Genomic DNA, 17,566 nt, shown 5'->3' with positions numbered 1-17,566 from the left:
GAGAGGAGAGGAGAGGAGAGGAGAGGAGAGGAGAGGGGAATGGGAGAGAGGGAAGGGGAGGGGGAGGGGGAGAGGGAGAAGGAGGGGGAGGGGAGAGGGAGAGGGAAGGAAAGGAAAGGAAAAGAAAAGAAAGAGCACAGGAATGTCTGATCACAGATATGGGAATGGTTGCTCTACTTTCCAGAGTATAATGGAGCACTGTGTACACATGAGTGAATTACCATACAGAGATACTGAGAATGACATTTATGTATTTTTTCACCACTCAACCCTGTGAGAGTACATATTCAGATTGTTCCTGATGTCAGAGTAACTAGTGAAGCAGATGTTGAGTTTGGAACCCATGAAGATGCTATAGCATATATGTAAAAAGATAAAGCAAATATGCTACACAGATATGTAGAACTCTTCTTGAATTCTACAGCTGGAGCATGTGGTTGTGCTTATGGTAGCCAAACGATGGGAGGCATGGGCTTGTCAATCCAGTACAGTTATGGTGACCCAGCCAGCCAGTCAGCAGTTGAGTGGTAGTTGGCTACAGTGGCCAGAGCAGCATAAGCAGATATGACCAAGTTTTCCAGGAAAACTCCAGTGATTTTCCATCAAACATTGCATAGGTAGCCAAGGAGCAGTGAGTAGCAGCTCCTAAAGTAGTGTATGCTGAGCATTGATGAGGGTAGGTAGAATGGGAGGCGTGTCTAGCATGTCTAGTATGAGTGGTGAATGGGGAATGTAACTGATTTTGATCACTGACCCTTGGTCAAAAAGAAAGGTTTTAAAACTCTTCAGTTTAATAGTTTTTGAAATCCAGCCTTGTGGTTTTATGCATGCTCTCTTAAGTGAACATTGGCATTGATCAAAGAAGGTTCATTGTTGAACATAACAGTCACCTAAGATGATAGGGCAAAGTTGAGTGAACTGTAACTGTTAAACTTAATTCCTAGCTTTCTGTAGTTACTGTAGGATGTACATACATAGTAAGTGTATTTAGGCTACACCAGCTAAATGTTGTATGTATGTATGTATGTATGTATGTATATATATACATATATATTGAACACTGTTGATACATGTTGAAAAGACATGCCTTTTGCAAAACTATAGGAGCTTTGTCTACAATTAAAAGTGAAGTATTTGGCAAGTTTGTTAATTCTACATTCATTTGATAACCTGTAAGGCACGTGAGATTTAAGCTCTTTTTTCTTTAAGTTAAGGGAGAAGTTTTGAGAGGCAACACCATTACTTTTTAGGATTTTTGGTCTTGGTGTTTGTATGAAATTCTGAGGCCTTGATTTCAGTCTCTTATTGTATTGTGATTTGTTTTCAGGTGTATTGTGCTAAATGAACCTTGTCAAAAAGATGGAGCTTGACTCCCTTTTACTTGAAAAATAATCCATACACAGAGATAACATTATATATCTTGACTTCTATGGATTTTAAATCCCTTTAATTATGTACAGCATATTTAAAATAAGCATGCATTTTATAAATATAAAATTTGAAGTATTGTGATAATTTTACTACGAAGTTAAAATCAGCGAGTTTGCTGAAGAACAATGTGCTAGTAGTGATCCCCAAAAATTCTGTATTACATGCCTAACAGTATTCCAATTCAAAATCTATTTTTAATTCATTTATTTTCTGTATACATTTAAAAAAATCATACATCAATAGATTAGAGTCTTGCTCAACCTACATCAGAGAAGGTTCTTCTTGTAGTAATATGAGAAGAGATCCACAACTGGACAATGCAGAGTGAAGACAATGCAGAGAATTTGGAGCACACAGCTGTAAGTAGTTTAACTCCAAGGGAAGAGGGTCTTCCAGACACTGCAGGACTGATGCACATGTAAACTCGGAGTGATTGTGAGCCTGAAAAGGACCTTCAGATATTCTAGCCAGATAGGATCCCAGTACTGAAAGGGCAAAGTGTACCTGGGTCTTACCCCTAAATAAGGAACTATTTAAAAATATCTGCTGGCAATGTGAAAATTGTTTTTCTCCAGTGGTGTATCAACGGGGTATATGAAACAAAACTCAGGGAAGGCCACATTCTCAATGATAGTTAGCAAACAAAAATGAACACAATGAAAATTTGTGGAGTTTTGGTTTCGTTTTTGTTTCTTTCATGATTTTTTTTTTGTCTTATTGATCATTTTTTACTTGTTTTAATTTTTGTTTTGTGGAAATTTTGGTGGTTTTTATTTTGTAAGTTTTGTTTTTACTTCTTTGGGTTTTGTTATTGCTGTTGTTTTTGTTTGTGTTAGATTGGGCTCTTTTGAAACAGAAAAGGAAAGAAGACTATAAGTGGGGAGGTAGTAAGTTTGGTAGGAATCATGAAGGAGTCAGGAGATAGGAAAAAGAGGATTAAAATATTAAAAAAATATATAAATTACAATATAATATATTGTTTTAATTTAATGTAATTCTTGATTTTTGCTTTTCTTGTTCATATCAGCTATATGAGAACATTCCATGTTGCTAAGATTTCACACATGTTCAAGTCAACAATTTCCTGCAAGATTTCAGTCAATGTGGATTCTCTTAGCACTGTGTGACTGTGTCAGTTACATTATTCTTTGCCAATACTTTAGAAAATGTGATTGATTTAGGAAAAGTTGGTAGCTGTACAATGATATCTAATAGTAGCCTAATTTATGTGTTCCTCCCTAATGATTTGATACAGATTTTAACCATTTGGATATTCTTTTTGAGGCCATTTCAGCCCAAGAAATTTTTACAATTTTATGTAAATTTCCTATTCCCATCAGTGTTTTTAAGAAGAGTAGTTTAATAAATCCATACCCATAGTAATGTGTCCATGTCTATTTAATGCACAGTTTAACTGGATATATATTTCCCTTTTTATTATATACTTAAGATTTTTATTTTTTTCTACTTGGCAGAAGAAATAATATCTCTTTACAAGATGTCAAATGTCTCAATACATATAAATATTTTCTGATTTCTAACCAAGGTAAATAAATCTATCTCTTCAGGCTCTGAAGATTATTTTCATGGTACATTACTTTATTAAGATTAAAGAGAATGATCACATCAAGTATTGAGGGGAAAGAATACATCTGAAACCAATATAATAGTAATAAAAATGGAAAATAAATAAAATCACTTTTGACAATTTTTAAAAGTTAAATATATATTTATCATACAACCCACAACAACTAGATGCTCCAGAAAAAGTAAACCTGTATTTTTAAACTACAGGAAAAAAAAACCAAAAAACAAAACAAAACAAACAAACAAACAAAAATGAGTAATTGGAATTGTAGCAAAACAAGCATTGAAAAATTCTTTACATAATGACTAAAATATTAGGTACTATTTTTTTTTTGTAGATGAGATTCAAATTAAAATAAGAACTAATGGTCCATAATCAATAACTTCTTCTCTAAGTCATGAATTTTAATTAAATCTGTGTTAACTCCAAATGTTCATATTCCCTATTTTTAACAACAAACTCACATTCTTCATTGAATTAAATTTATATTTTAATAAATGTTGTCACTTTTATAAATTTGAGCATACTTTAAACTCATTCTGTCCCTATGTGATTTTTTAAAACTTTTTACTTTAACCTTCTGTTAAGTTTCAGTTCATTTGCAGTTACTTGGCGTATTGTGAAGCATAGTATTTATGTGGCTGAATTCTGTTTATAAGAATTTAAAATTGTTCATGCCACTTCAGTCTCTATTTTTCTCAGATAACTGGTAAGAATAAACTGTGGATCTATTTTAGGATTTCAAAGACATTATATTACTTTCTTGCATAAACATCATGTGTTCAATACTAGAGAAGAATATGTGTTCCTAATGTTTTAAGTTTCATCTTTTTTTTTTCCTTCAGAATTATCACAGAAATTCTGGACGTTCTGTTTCTTATTGTCATTCAGTATTTTTATATTACTTTCTGATAAAATAATCTGGAAGTTTGATGAGCAAATTATTTGATATACTGATTGATCGAGAAAAATGACAGTAAAAGATTTTATTAGTACACGGTAATTATATAAAGTAATTATTGTGACATTTTTGGAACATGGTTATAAAATATTTTCATCATACACATTCTATTAACTTCTTATACCACCTTAGAGCTTCACTTACTGTTTGCTACATTTTTTATAATCTCTTATTTCATGTCTATTTTTCCCTAAATTCTTCATAAAACTGAAAATATTCAGTACATGTTGTCTCAGGTACAGTTTATTTGTCTTAACATGTTGATCATTAATTAAATCATTCAATTTTATGAAAATAATACCTTTTTTCATAGTGAATAAAATAACTGGACTGTGTATGTATTCCCTCCTGGAAGGAAATTTCAGGAAGCAAATAAAACTGAATAGGATCAGGAAGCTCCTGAAACTTATGAGGTCCCGAGCCACATCTCCAAGATTAAATGAATAGTAACAAATGTGAGGGACAGGCAAGTTTCCTTTGGAAAATGAACACACATTTCTTCTCAGGAAGCTGTAGAGATGCAGGATCTTAAGAAGTTGCCATACATGAAGGACATTCAGTCATTTAGCTGCCCTTCGGACACATGTTTTTGTTACTAACTCCAGTAAACTTATTGGTTCACTAAGAAGTACTTGAAGAGATATGTTTTTGTTTTTGTTTTTCATTTAGTTTTGGTTTTTCATTGATACCTTATCTGTGATCTGTGGTGAATAAATATATATATTCATATTTTTTGAAAAACAACATATTATACTTTATATATTTTATTATAAACCAAATCCTCCTTAGCTATTAATCTACTGATGGGCATCTAAGATACATACTTAATTTGGTAATTGTGTCTGGTGCTACACTAAGCATGGCTATGTATCTTTGAACCTTCTTGGTATGTACCCAGGAATAGTATAGCTGGAACATCTGGTATTTTGATTTTTAATAGTTTGTGAAATTTCATAGTCACTATTAAAAATCTACATTTCTCACTAAAGATCATTGAAGTGTCTTTATTTCCATATATTTGAATGGGAAGTGTTTTTGTTTCTTTGTTTATTCATTGATAATAGCTGTACTAATAGGAATAAAATAATTCTCAATTCATATATTATTTGTGTTTCCCTGAAGACTAAAGGTATGAAACATGTTTTTATATAATGACAGACCACTTACGTTCTTTTGAGAACTGTGTTCAGTTCACTGCCCATTTATTGATTTAGTTATCTGTATGAGTGTTGTTTGGGTGTTTTAGTTCTATCTATAGTCTAAATGTTAATCCTTTGTGAATGAGTGGCTTGAAATATTTTATCCCATTTTGTAGTTTGTCTCTTACCTCAACTAATTACTTTCCTGGCTGTGAAGAACCTTTCTAATATCATGCCATTTTATTTGGCAACACTTGGAATTGTTTCTTATGATATTAATGGATGGGTCATAAAGTTCATGTCTACGTTTGTATCTAGAATTGTTTCCTTTGTGTTTATCTAGTAGTCTCAGTTTTGAATCTCATTAAGTTCATAGGCATATTTTATTATTCAAGGCTTTGATTTTAGTTCTATAAAGGTTTATATATGTATATGCGTATGCATATATATATATATGTATATATATATATTGAGTAATGCAACTTGTTAATGAGGTTTTTTCTCCTCTATTGTGTGTTTGTATAATTTCTTCAAAATTTGTGGCTATTTTAATTTATTACTGCTTTTTATTCTATTGAATAATGTGTCCATGCATGATATTTTATTATTCCTTCTATTAGTTCTTAAATTATTTTTTATAATGCACTTGATCACATTCACTACCTTTCCCAATTCTTCATAAATATACTTCTCTCTTACTCACCCATTGAATTCTGTGTTTTCTCTCTCTCTCTCTCTCTCTCTTCCAGTTTCAATATCTGCTACTCTTATTGTCTATCAGATGTGGCCTTCCATTACAGTGTAGTCAACCTTCAAAACGTCATACACTTAAAAGAACCGATCCATCCTCTAGGAGCAGCTATCAACTGACTCTAGTTCTTCAGCTATGGGTGGAATCCCATACCAAATTCTCATCTCCACGAAGAGAAGACAGTCTGTCTTAAACTTACACAGACTTGTAAACTCATCACAACTATGGTGAGTTCATATGTGTAATTATCCTGTTGTGTCAATAAAACAGTTTCCTTTTAGTCATCCATTTCCTCATGCTTTTACACAGCTTTTATACTCTCTTTCAAAATAATAGCTGAACTTTTGGAGAGGGGAGATTAAAACAGATGTCCCACTGAGTACCAAGCACTCCATAATCTTTCAGTCTTTACACCTTGACCACTTCAGTGTTTCTGCTTTAATTGCAATTTATTTTTAAAGAAGCTTCTTTCATAAAGGTTGAGAGATGCATTAGCCTATAAATATAAAAGAGGTCATAAAGTCATTTAAATAATACTATGTTCATTTACCAGAATATGTAGAGTAGGTTCCTTCCTGGGGCCTTTGACCTGTGAAACCATAGTTTCTTAGTCTCAGTAACAGTGCCAGGATTAGGTTTCATCTTTAATCTACAATTTTGTTGTATACTTTAAACTCAGATGTTATAATATATCCATTGTTGCTCATATAATCAAATTACTTTGGCTAATTATTCTTTTATATGAATGGTAACATCTCATTTTTTACTAAAGAATATCATTGATATTTTGATAATGTGTGTATTGAATTCTTATGTTGCTGACAATTATATAGAGATTTTAATACTATTGCTTCTGTACTTCAGGAATATGGAAATTTTTATCTCTACTATATTCCTTGATTCCTTTTTTTGGAGATTTTTAGATTTTCTTACAGAAGCATTTAGCCTTTCTGTCGGTGATTATTTGCCCTCATTTCCCCCATTATTCCTTTCTCAATTAGTTTTATTGACTAATTGGAAAGTTATTGGGTTTTACATTGATAATATAGTATAAAAATAGATTAATATTAATACTTTAGACAGCTGTTAGATATAATATTCATATTTGATATTCTTGGTTCTTATATTCATTTAACAGGGTGATTAGATTACCAAAATTCTATGTAAGTACTATACTCATCTGGCACTTGGCTCCTGAAGTAGATTCAGGATCAAAGAAAAAATTGTGTACTATGCAATTAGAGATTTTGAGATTTATCATATACTTGAGTATAACAGGTATACGACAGTTACTATACCATGGCATGGAATAGAATGAGTGTGACTATAAATTATTTCTTATTGTCTTCAATATCCCTAAGAGAACATTTAATATTTGAAGCAATCAATGCATCACAATTGTAAAATAAGACTTAATTTTGAATATCCAGACATGAAAAATTATTTGTAGAATTCTTAAACAGTAAAACAAAAACAACAACAAAACATTTAGAAATATGGCTTAATATGAATTTTAATTTTTAACTGAAATAATTACTTGGTAATTTTTCATAAGACTGGTTTTAAAATAATCCTAATTATCTATTTTATTTTATTCCAGAAATGTAGAAAAAACAAATGAACAAATCTTACAAAGTGTATATAATTTTTATTCAATTAGTATTAAAAATTAATAATAAAATGAAGTTTATTTAGTGGTAAATGTATATTAATTATTGCTCATAAATATAATTATTACACCTTTCCAACTAAAACAGGAACTGCTACAAAAATTAGTATTATTATACTTTTGTAGACTTGACAAGTCAGTACAATAACTTTAAGAGATATATACATGACATAATTGGAATAAAATAAAAGAAACAACTTCTGTTGGAAACAATAAATTTCATATTATAGATCAAAGAAAATATGATTTCCTTTCAATTTATAGGAGTTTATAAGTTTTCTAAATGTTAAAATTAATTTAAAAATGTTAATAAAATTCTGAACACATTGACAAATCAAAGTTGGTCTCATTTATCAATTTTTGATCTTAGAGTATAAACCATTGGTGTTCTGCTCATGTGTTCGAGGCTCTTCCCCACATTATCTTTTATTATATTCAGTGTATCTGGTTTTAAGTGGAGGTCCTTGATCCACTTGGACTTGAGGTTTGTACAAGGAGTTAAGAATGGATCCATACACATTCTTCTACATGCTGACCTCCAGTTTAACCAGCACCATTTGTTGAAAATACAGTCTTTTTTCTACTGGATGGTTTTAGATCCTTTGCCAAAGAGAAGGTGACCATAGGCTTATGGGTTCATTTCTGGAACTTCATTTTTATTCCATTGATTTACCTGCCTGACACTATACAAATAACATACAGGTTTTTTTTAATCACTATTAATGTAATACAGCTTGATGTCGGGGAAAGTGATTCCTCCAGAAGATCTTTTATTATTGAAAAATTTTCAATTTTCTGGGATTTTAGTTTTTCCAAACGAATTTGTAATTAGCTCTTTCTATGAGGAATTGAGTTGGAATTTTGATGAGGACTCCATTGAATCTGTAAATTGCTTTCAGCAAGATGACAATATTTATATATTAACCCTACCAATCCATGAATTTGGGAGTTCTTTCCACCTTCTGAGATCTTCAATGTCTTTTTTCAGGAACTTAAAGTTCTTGTCATACTGATCTTTAGCATGCTTGGTCAATGGCACACCAAGGTATTTTATATTACTTGTGACTATTGTGAAGGGTGTTTTTTCCCTATTTTTTCAGCCTGTTTATTTTTTAATAAAGGAAGACTACTGATTTATTTGAGTTAATTTTATGCTGTAAGATCAACAATGGACAAAAGAAACCTTGTAAAATTGGAAAGCTTCTGTAAGGCAAAGGACACTGTCAATAGGACAAAACAGCAACCAACAGATGGGAAAAGATCTTTCCAATCCGACATCCAATAGAAAGCTAATATCCAGTATGTACAAAGGTCTTAAGAAGTTAGACTCCAGAGAACCAAATATCACTCTTAAAATGGGGTACAGAGCTAAACAAAGAATTCTCAACTGAGGAATACTGAATGGCCAAGAAGCAACTAAAGAAATGTTCAACATCCTTAGCCATATGGGAAGTGCAAATCAAAACTACCCTGAAATTTCACCTCACACCAGTCAGAATGGCTAAGATCAAAAACACAGGTGGCAGCAGATGCTGGCGAGGATGTAAAGAAAGAAATACTCCTCCATTGCTGGTGGGATTGAAAGCTGGTACAAGTGCTCTGGAAATCAGTACGGTTTTTCCTCAGAAAACTGGACATAGTACTACCTGAGATCACTCCTGGGCATATACACAAAAGATGCTACAAGAATTATCAAGGGCACATGCACCACTATGTTCATAGCAGCCTTATTTATAATGGCCAGAAGCAGGAAAAAACTTAGATGTCCCTCAACAGAGGAATGGATACAAAAAGTGTGACATATTTACATAATGGAGTACTACTCAGCTATTAAAAATAATGAATTCATGAAATTCTTAGGCAAATGGATAGAACTAGAAGATACCATCCTGAATGAGGTAATCTAATCACAAAAGAACACACATGCTATACAGTCACTGACAATTGGACATTAGCCCCAAAGCTTGGAATACCTAAGATAAAACTCACAAATCATTTTAAGCTCAAGAAGAATGAAGACCAAAATGTGGATACTTCAATTCTTTTCAGATGGGGGAACAAAATACTCATGGGAGGTAGAGGGTAGGAGGTACTTGGGAGGATGTAAGGAGAAGGAGGAGGAAGATGTTGTGCAGGATCAAGAATGAGAGAAAACAAGGATGATATACAGAGGGCCAGGGATTTGAACAGACCTGTGTAGCAATTAGAGAGGGGTTTATGTGGGTAACCATCAGCAAGTCCCAGATGCCAGGAAAGCAAGAAGCTCCCAGGATCCAACAGGGATGAGATTAGCTGAATTGCCCAACAAAGGAGAGGGAGACCATATCCACAGTTTAGGCAAGGCAGTTGGTTGGGGATTGGGACTACCTACTCATCTCCAAAATTTTAACCCAAAAGGGCTCCTGTCTAAAGGAAATGCAGGGACAAAGTGTGGGACAGAGCCTAAAGGAAAGGCCATCCCAGAGACTGTCCCACCTGGGGATGCTTCCCATATACAGACACTAAACCCAGACACTATTGTGGATGCCAAGGTTCCTTGCTGACAGGAACCTGTTATAGCTGTCTCCTGAGAGGCTTCGCCAGAGCCTGATAAAGACAAAGGCAAATGCTTGTAACCAACCCTTGTACTTAGCATGGGGTCCTCAATGGAGGAGTTAGAGAAAGCACTGAAGGAGCTGAAGGGGTTTGCAACCCCATAGGAAGAACAACAATATCAACCAGCGAAACACCCCAGAGCTCCAAGGGAATAAACTACCAACCAAAGAGTACACATGGAGGGACCCATGGCTCCAGTTGCATATGTAACAGAGTATGGCATTGTTGGGCATCACTGGGAGGAGAGGTCCTTGGTACTGTGAAGACTTGATGCCTTAGTGTAGGAGAATATTAAGGTGATGAGGTGGGCCTGGGAGTATCCACATAGAAGCAGGGGGAGAGGATGATGAAAGAGAATTTACAAAAGGGAAATCAGGAAAGGGGATAACATTTGAAATGTAAATACATAAGATATCCAATAAAAACAAATAGAAGCTGAAGTAAAGTAATATTTAACATAGCCACAAAACTAAACTATGTAAGAACAAATCTAAAATTATATAAAGGAAATTTTGCAGAAATTTATAAAACCTTTGCAAAGATACAAAGGAAAGTCTAAATAAATGGAATGATATCAGGGTTTTAATGATAAAATATATTTCATTAGATTATAGTTTTGATTCAGGTATTAACAATATAACAAAAGAAGTTTTCAGAAGACTTACTAACTTAGGTTTTTTTTCTTTATATTAAGTCTTTTTTATTAATAATTCTAGTTTTTTACATTTTAAATATTATCTCCCTTCCTGGTCTTCCCATAATGAACCACCCAATCCATACCTGTCTCCTTTGCTTCTAAGAGGATGCCCCCTCACATACGCCACTGCTTCTTTAAACCTCTAGCATCCCCCTTCTCTGTGATATCAAGCTTCCATAGTAACAAGCACCTCCCCTTTCACTGATGCCAGATGAGGCAGCCCTTTGCTACATATGTAATGGGAGCCATGAACTGGCCCATGTATACTGTTTGGTTGGTAGTTTAGTCCCTGAGAGATATGAGGGGTCAGGTTCGTTGATATTGTTGTTCTTCCTATGGGGTTGCAATTCCCTTCTACTCCTTCAGCCCTTACCTTAACTCTTCCATTGAGGTCCCCAAGCTCAGCCCAATGGTTGGCTGTGAGTATCTGCATCTGTCTTAGGTGCTAGATGGAGGGAATGTTACTGGAGTGCCTTTCCTTTAGTCTCTGTCCTACTTTTGTCCCCGCATTTCCTTTAGACAGGGACAATTCTGGATTAAAAATTTTAAGGTGGGTGGTTGGCCACATTCTTCTACTGGGGAAGTGATCTCTTCAGGTGCTATCTACCTGCTGTTGGGTAATTCAGCTGTAATCCCCTTTTCTGTTAAGTTGCTAGTGTAGGGTCTCTACAATTTTATTATAAAGGTACTCAGTACTATGGAATTTCCTCCTAGCACTGTTTTCATTGTGTCCTACAAGTTTGAGTATGCTATACCTTCATTTTCATTAATTTCTAGAAAGTCTTTAATGTCTTTTTTATGTCTTCCCTGACAAAGTTATCATTGAGTAGAGTGTTACTCAGTTTCCATGAGTATGTGAGCTTTCTGTTGTTTTTGTTGTTATTGAAGGCCAGCCTTACTCTCTGGTGTTCTGATAGACTGCATGGGATAATTTCAATCTTCTTGTATCTGTTAAGGCTTGTTTTGTGTCTGATTATGGTCAATTTTGGAGAAGGTACCATAAGGTGCTGAGAAAAAGGTATATTATCTTCTTTTAGGGTGAAAAGTTTTGTAGATATCTGCTAAATCCATTGGGTTCATTACTTCTGTTAGTTTCACTGTGTCTCCAATGAGATTCTGTTTCCATGCACTATCCATTGGTGAGAGTGGGGTGTTGAAGTCTCCCACTGTTCTTCTGTGAGGATCAATGTCCATTTTCAACTTTACTAACTTTTCTTTTACAAAGGTGGGTGCCCTGGGCATTTGGGGCTTAGATGTTCAGAATTGAGAGTTCATCTTTGTGGATTTTTCCTTTGATGAATATGAAGTGTCTTTCCCCATCTTTTTTGATAACTTTTGGTTGAAAGTCTCTTTTATTGGATATTTGAATGGTTACTCCAGCATTTTGTTCTTCTCATGGTTCCACTGATGGAGGAGGAAGACGCCAGGAGCTGGTCAGCTTGGAAGCAGGGGACACAGGGTGCCAAGGCTGCTGCTGCCACCACCACCATCACCTCTCCTTTCTGGTGCTCAAGAAGTGAGAGAGGAGGACAAGTGAGATTGGGGTATGAGACTGGGGTGGGTTGGTGACCGGACAACAATGGGCGGATATCTCTAATCTCAACATCTGCAGTATCATCCACTGGCTGCTGGAAGTGAGAGCTCAAGCCAGACAGGAATGGCCAGCTCCAGGAGAACAAAATTCAAGGACTCTGTCTAAACTCTCTGGAGATCTTCCTCAGTCAGCCTATCCTTTTAAAACGTAAAGCACTACTCAAGATATGTGGTGGCATCCACAGGCAGTACTAATTTGCTCTATCTGTTTGAATGTGGTAGCTTCCCTGCAGAAAGCAACTATTTATTTCTCAAGGACTATATGGACAGGGGCAAACAGACACTAGAGATTATCTGTCTCTTGTTGGCCTACAAAATCAAGTATTTGGAGAAATTTTTCTTATCAGAAGGAACCATGAGTGCATCAGCATCAATAGAATTTACGGATTTTATGATGAATGTTAAAGAAGATACAACATTAAGCTGTGGAAAATGTTCATAGACTGTTTTAACTGGTTACCAATAGCAGCCATTGTGAATGAGAAGATATTCTGCTGTTATGGAGGTTTCTCACCAGATCTTCAATATATGGAGCAGATTTGGCAAATCATATGAGACCAACTGATGTACCAGATCAACATCTTCGTTGTGAACTTTTGTGGTCTGACCTCAATAAAGATGTCTTGGGATGGGGTGAAAATGACAGAGGAGTGTCCTTCACATTTGGTGAAGAATTAGTTCCAAAATTTCTCCATAAGCATGATTTGGATCTTATATGTAGATCCCATCAGATGGTTAAAGATGGGTATGAGTTTTTTGCAAAGAGGCAGTTAGTCATTCAGTTTTCTGCACCCAACTACTGTGGCGAGTTTGACAATGCAGGCTCTATGATGAGTATGGATGAAACCCTCATGTGTTTTTTACAGATTTTAAAGCCTGTAGAGAAAAATAAGCCCAATATTATGAGACCTGTCACACCACCACAGGCCATGATCACAAAGCAAACAAAGAAATAAATGTCACTTGACCCTACCTTTTGGGGACTTGTAACATAGTGTACATAACCTTCCTTTTTAAACTGTAATATGTGCTTGTCAGCTTACCCAGGTAGACCTGTCAGGCCCTTCTCCATTTTTACTACTGCTGGCACTTGCTGGTTATAGCAGCTGAGGAAAGCCATGCAATTCTCAAGAAAGCATTTTGTTGTTGTTTGTTTGTTTGTTTGTTTTTAATCTGTTTCTTTGGCAGACGACTCTGATGATGGTGTTATGTTGTACACCCTGGCAGTTTATCCTGTCTGAGGGGAAAGTATACAATTGATCTTTTAAAAAAATTAGCATAAATCATAAATAATATAAATGCTTGTTTTCTTTATGATATAAAGAGAGTTGTAAGTCATAAATGCATTTTGTTCATGCAAACCACTGTGAATATTTTTTCAAGTTTGTTTGAAAGAGACTACTTTCCCTCATTGTCTTGTCATGTACAAAATGGTGTCTGCAGCTGTCCCTAGTAGGAGTGACCTGCTGTCTGCCCTGCCCAGACTATCTGAAGCACATTCCCTCATTAAGTACACTGAATGATGATTAAAGCCATTATTTTCAATGTCTGTGATTCCTTTCTAAAACCAAAGTTTCTGTTGGACTCTATTGGCAAGCCCTGGACATGAGATGGCTGTGTATACAGGCATGGGGACTCAGAAAGAGGTTATTTCAACTAGCAATAGTGATTTGGTGCTTGGTAAGCTATTAATGATGGAAGTTAATGACACTTTGTACAGTTTCCATATAATCTATTCACTGAGTAATTGTTTTACACTTGAATCAGGCCCGAACTGATCTGTCTAGACAACTCTAAGTTATAGAAACAACACTGTCCTATACGAGTGACCAATAATGATTTCTTTGATTACATTCTTTATTCTGCAGTGACATTGAGGCTTATAAATCAAAAGGAAATAACTTGCTGTCCACGAGTTTATACAGAACTCACAATATATCTATGACCTTTTAAAACAACGACGTGTTAAAATGGATCTTTTTCCACAGATGCCTGTGTAGAATGCTATGTGTTGAGAATGTTTTCAGACTTATTAAATGTAAGATTACTAACAACATCGCTTCTCGGCCTTTTGGCTAAGATCAAGTGAAGATTACTAACAACAAAAAGGATGGCTACTCCAGCTTGTTTCTTGGGACCATTTGCTTGGAAATTTTTTCAGCCTTTTATTCTGAGTAGTGTCTGTCTTTGTCACTGATGTGTCTCCTGCATGCAATAAAATCCTAGGTTCTGTTTATGTATCCAGTCTGTTAGCCTCTATCTTTTTATTGGGAATTGAGTCCCTTGACGGTGAAAGATATTAAAGATCAATGATTGTTGGTTGCTGTTATTTTTGTTGTTAGTGGTGGTATCACGCTTGTGTGATTCTTTTATTTTTGGTGTATTGTGAGATGACTAGTTTATTGGTTTTTCTTGGCTGTAGTTGCCCTCTTTGTGTTGGAATTTTCTTTTTTTATTCTATGTAGGGCTGGGTTAGTTGGAAAATATTGTTTGAATTTGATTTTCTCATGGAATATCTTGTTTTCTCCACCTATGGTGATTGAGAATTTTGCTGGATATAATAGCATGGGCTGGCATTTGTACTCTTAGGGTCTATGTAATCTCTCCCCAAGATCTTCTCGTTTTTAGGGTCTCTGTTGAGAATCTGATGTAATTCTGATATGTCTGCTTTTATGTGTTACTTAGCCATTTTCCATTAATGCTTTTAATATTCTATCTTTGTTCTATGCATTTAGTGTTTTGATTATTAAATGACAGAAGAAATTTCTTTTCTGGAAGAATCTATTTGGTGTTCTGTAGGCTTCTTGTACATTTATGACCATTTGTTTCTTTAGGTTAGGAAAGTTTTCTTTATACTTTTATTGATGATGTTTCCTGGCCCTTTGCACTGGGAATCTTCTCTCTCTTCTATTCCTATTATTCTTAGGTTTGTTTTTTTAATTGTGTATAAAATTTCCTGTATGTTTTGTGTTAGGAGATTTTTGCACTTTGTATTTTCTTTGACTGTTGTTGCAGTATCTTCTATGGTATTCTTTATGTCTGAGATTTCTCTTCTATATCTTGTATTCTGTAGTGATGTTTGCATCTGTAACTCATAATCTCTTTCCTACATTTTACTTCTCCAGGGTTGCCTTCTTTTTTGATTTCTTTGTTGTTTCTATTTCCATTTTTTATATCCTGGATAGTTTTGTTCAATTCCTTCACCTGTTCAGTTGTGTGTTCCTGTATGTCTTTAAGGTATTTATGGATTTCCTCTTTAAGGGTTTCTACCTTTTTACCTGTATTCTCCTGTATTTCTTTAAGGGAGTTATTTATGTTCTACTTAAGGTCCTCTATCATCTTCATGAGATGGGGTTTTAGGGCAGAATCTTACTTTTCAGGTGTGTTAGGGTATTCAGGGCTTGCTGTGGTGGAAGAGCTGAGTTCTGTTGGTGCCAAATGGCATTGGTTTCTGTTTCATATGTTCTTGCATTTGCATTTCAACATGTGCTTATATCAATTGTTAACTGGCCTTGCTGTCTCTGACTGGATTCTTTCACTTTTGTGATCCTCTGAGCCTGGTTGTGATGGAGTTCATGGGAGTCAAGCTGTCTTTGGGTATGAGAGGGTATCTAGAGTGCTGGCATTGTCCCAGGTCAAATTTTGGGATGTAAGGAAGATACGTCTCTACGAGGGCAGGGTAGATATGATCTATTTCCATAGGTGTGTCTTCTGTGAGCATGGTTGTGTCAGAGCACCTGGGAGTCAAGCTGTCTCTGTGTTGGGGAGAAGGAAGGTCTGCTAACTTAAGTCTTACTGATAAACATTCTAGAATAGTAATTTTTTTACCGTTGGGTCATGACCCTTTCATAGAGGTCATATACTAAATATCCTGGATAGCAGATATTTAAATTATGATTCATAAGGATATCAAAATTATATTCATAATATAATTATATTCATGGAATAGTAACAAACTAATTTTATGGTAGTGGGTTACCACAACCTGAACAAGATTAAGAACCACTGATCTAAATTGCCACACACTCCGGTCGAGTCAGCTTGACAGGCAGAGAGGCCTGGAAGCCACTTACGAGGCAGAGAGTTTCACAGAAACTCACCTCCTGGAGTCTGGCGTTCTCTTTAACCCATATACTCATATTCTATTCCCACGTTAGTCTGGTGTATGGATCCATGTGCTCTCTTTTAGTATTATCTTATTATAAGTGCCTTATAAGATTGAATTCTTGGGGCTGGTGAGATGGCTCAGTGGGTAAGAGCACCCAACTGCTCTTCCGAAGGTCCAGAGTTCAAATCCCAGCAACCACATGGTGGCTCACAACCATCTGTAACGAGATCTGGCGCCCTCTTCTGGAGTGTCTGAAGACAGCTACAGTGTACTTACATATAATAAATAAATAAATCTTTAAAAAAAAAAAAAGATTGAATTCTTATATAGCTAAGCCTTCACCAGTGTTCCAACATCCTAGAAAGTCCTTGAGCAGACCATAGGCTTGGAATAATTACCTCTGGCATTACATTATCACTTTGAAAAAAGTTAGGTCACTGCCCTACACAGGAATTTACCATCATCTAGGAAGAAGGAAGTTTGAGACCTAAGGAGGAACCAGAGTAGATACTTAGAACTATAGATAGCTGACTTACACCCATACACATGTATTTGCAATGGCCTAGGGGGAAGGTGGACTATACAATAGACTAAAATAGGAAGTATGTCAAGGGCACAAAGCCCTTGACCCTGGCTTCTAAGATGAAGTGAATCTTAGGTAGAGCTCTTTTTGCTCCCAGTTGTTAACAATGAATTCTATCCCAGGTGGTTCCTGTNAGACCTTCTGTGTTTGTATTCCTCTGTTTTGTGAAAGAATCCAGTAACCTCTTTGTACCTTGCGGGTGTGTTACCCAACTTCCCTATTTTCTTCTGTATAAAAAGTCTGATGCTCGATTTGACAAATTACATTAAGATTCTACACAACCTCTCCTGTGTGTATCTGTCTGTCATTTCATCCAACACTTTGCCCACCTGCGACTAGAGATCCATGCAGACAAAGGGGCCCAGAGGGTCTGCGGCACTAAATGACATGAGATTCTACTAAAGACTCCTTTGTTCTAAAGTTGTAATAATCCAGACAATATGTTACCAAA

The 17,566-nt window shown here is 35.3% G+C and overlaps 2 pseudogenes; both read left to right on the top strand.

Moving 5' to 3' along the window:
• Positions 1 to 136: 136 nt before the first annotated feature.
• On the top strand, positions 137 to 628 carry LOC115030862 (annotated as a pseudogene).
• An 11,765-nt stretch (positions 629 to 12,393) lies between these two features.
• Positions 12,394 to 13,380, top strand: LOC110292405 (annotated as a pseudogene).
• The last annotated feature ends 4,186 nt before the right edge of the window (positions 13,381 to 17,566 follow it).

This window comes from Mus caroli, chromosome 4 (assembly GCF_900094665.2).
Source record: "Mus caroli chromosome 4, CAROLI_EIJ_v1.1, whole genome shotgun sequence".
Classification (NCBI taxonomy): domain Eukaryota; kingdom Metazoa; phylum Chordata; class Mammalia; order Rodentia; family Muridae; genus Mus; species Mus caroli.
This window is presented reverse-complemented; position numbering and strand designations above follow the sequence as displayed.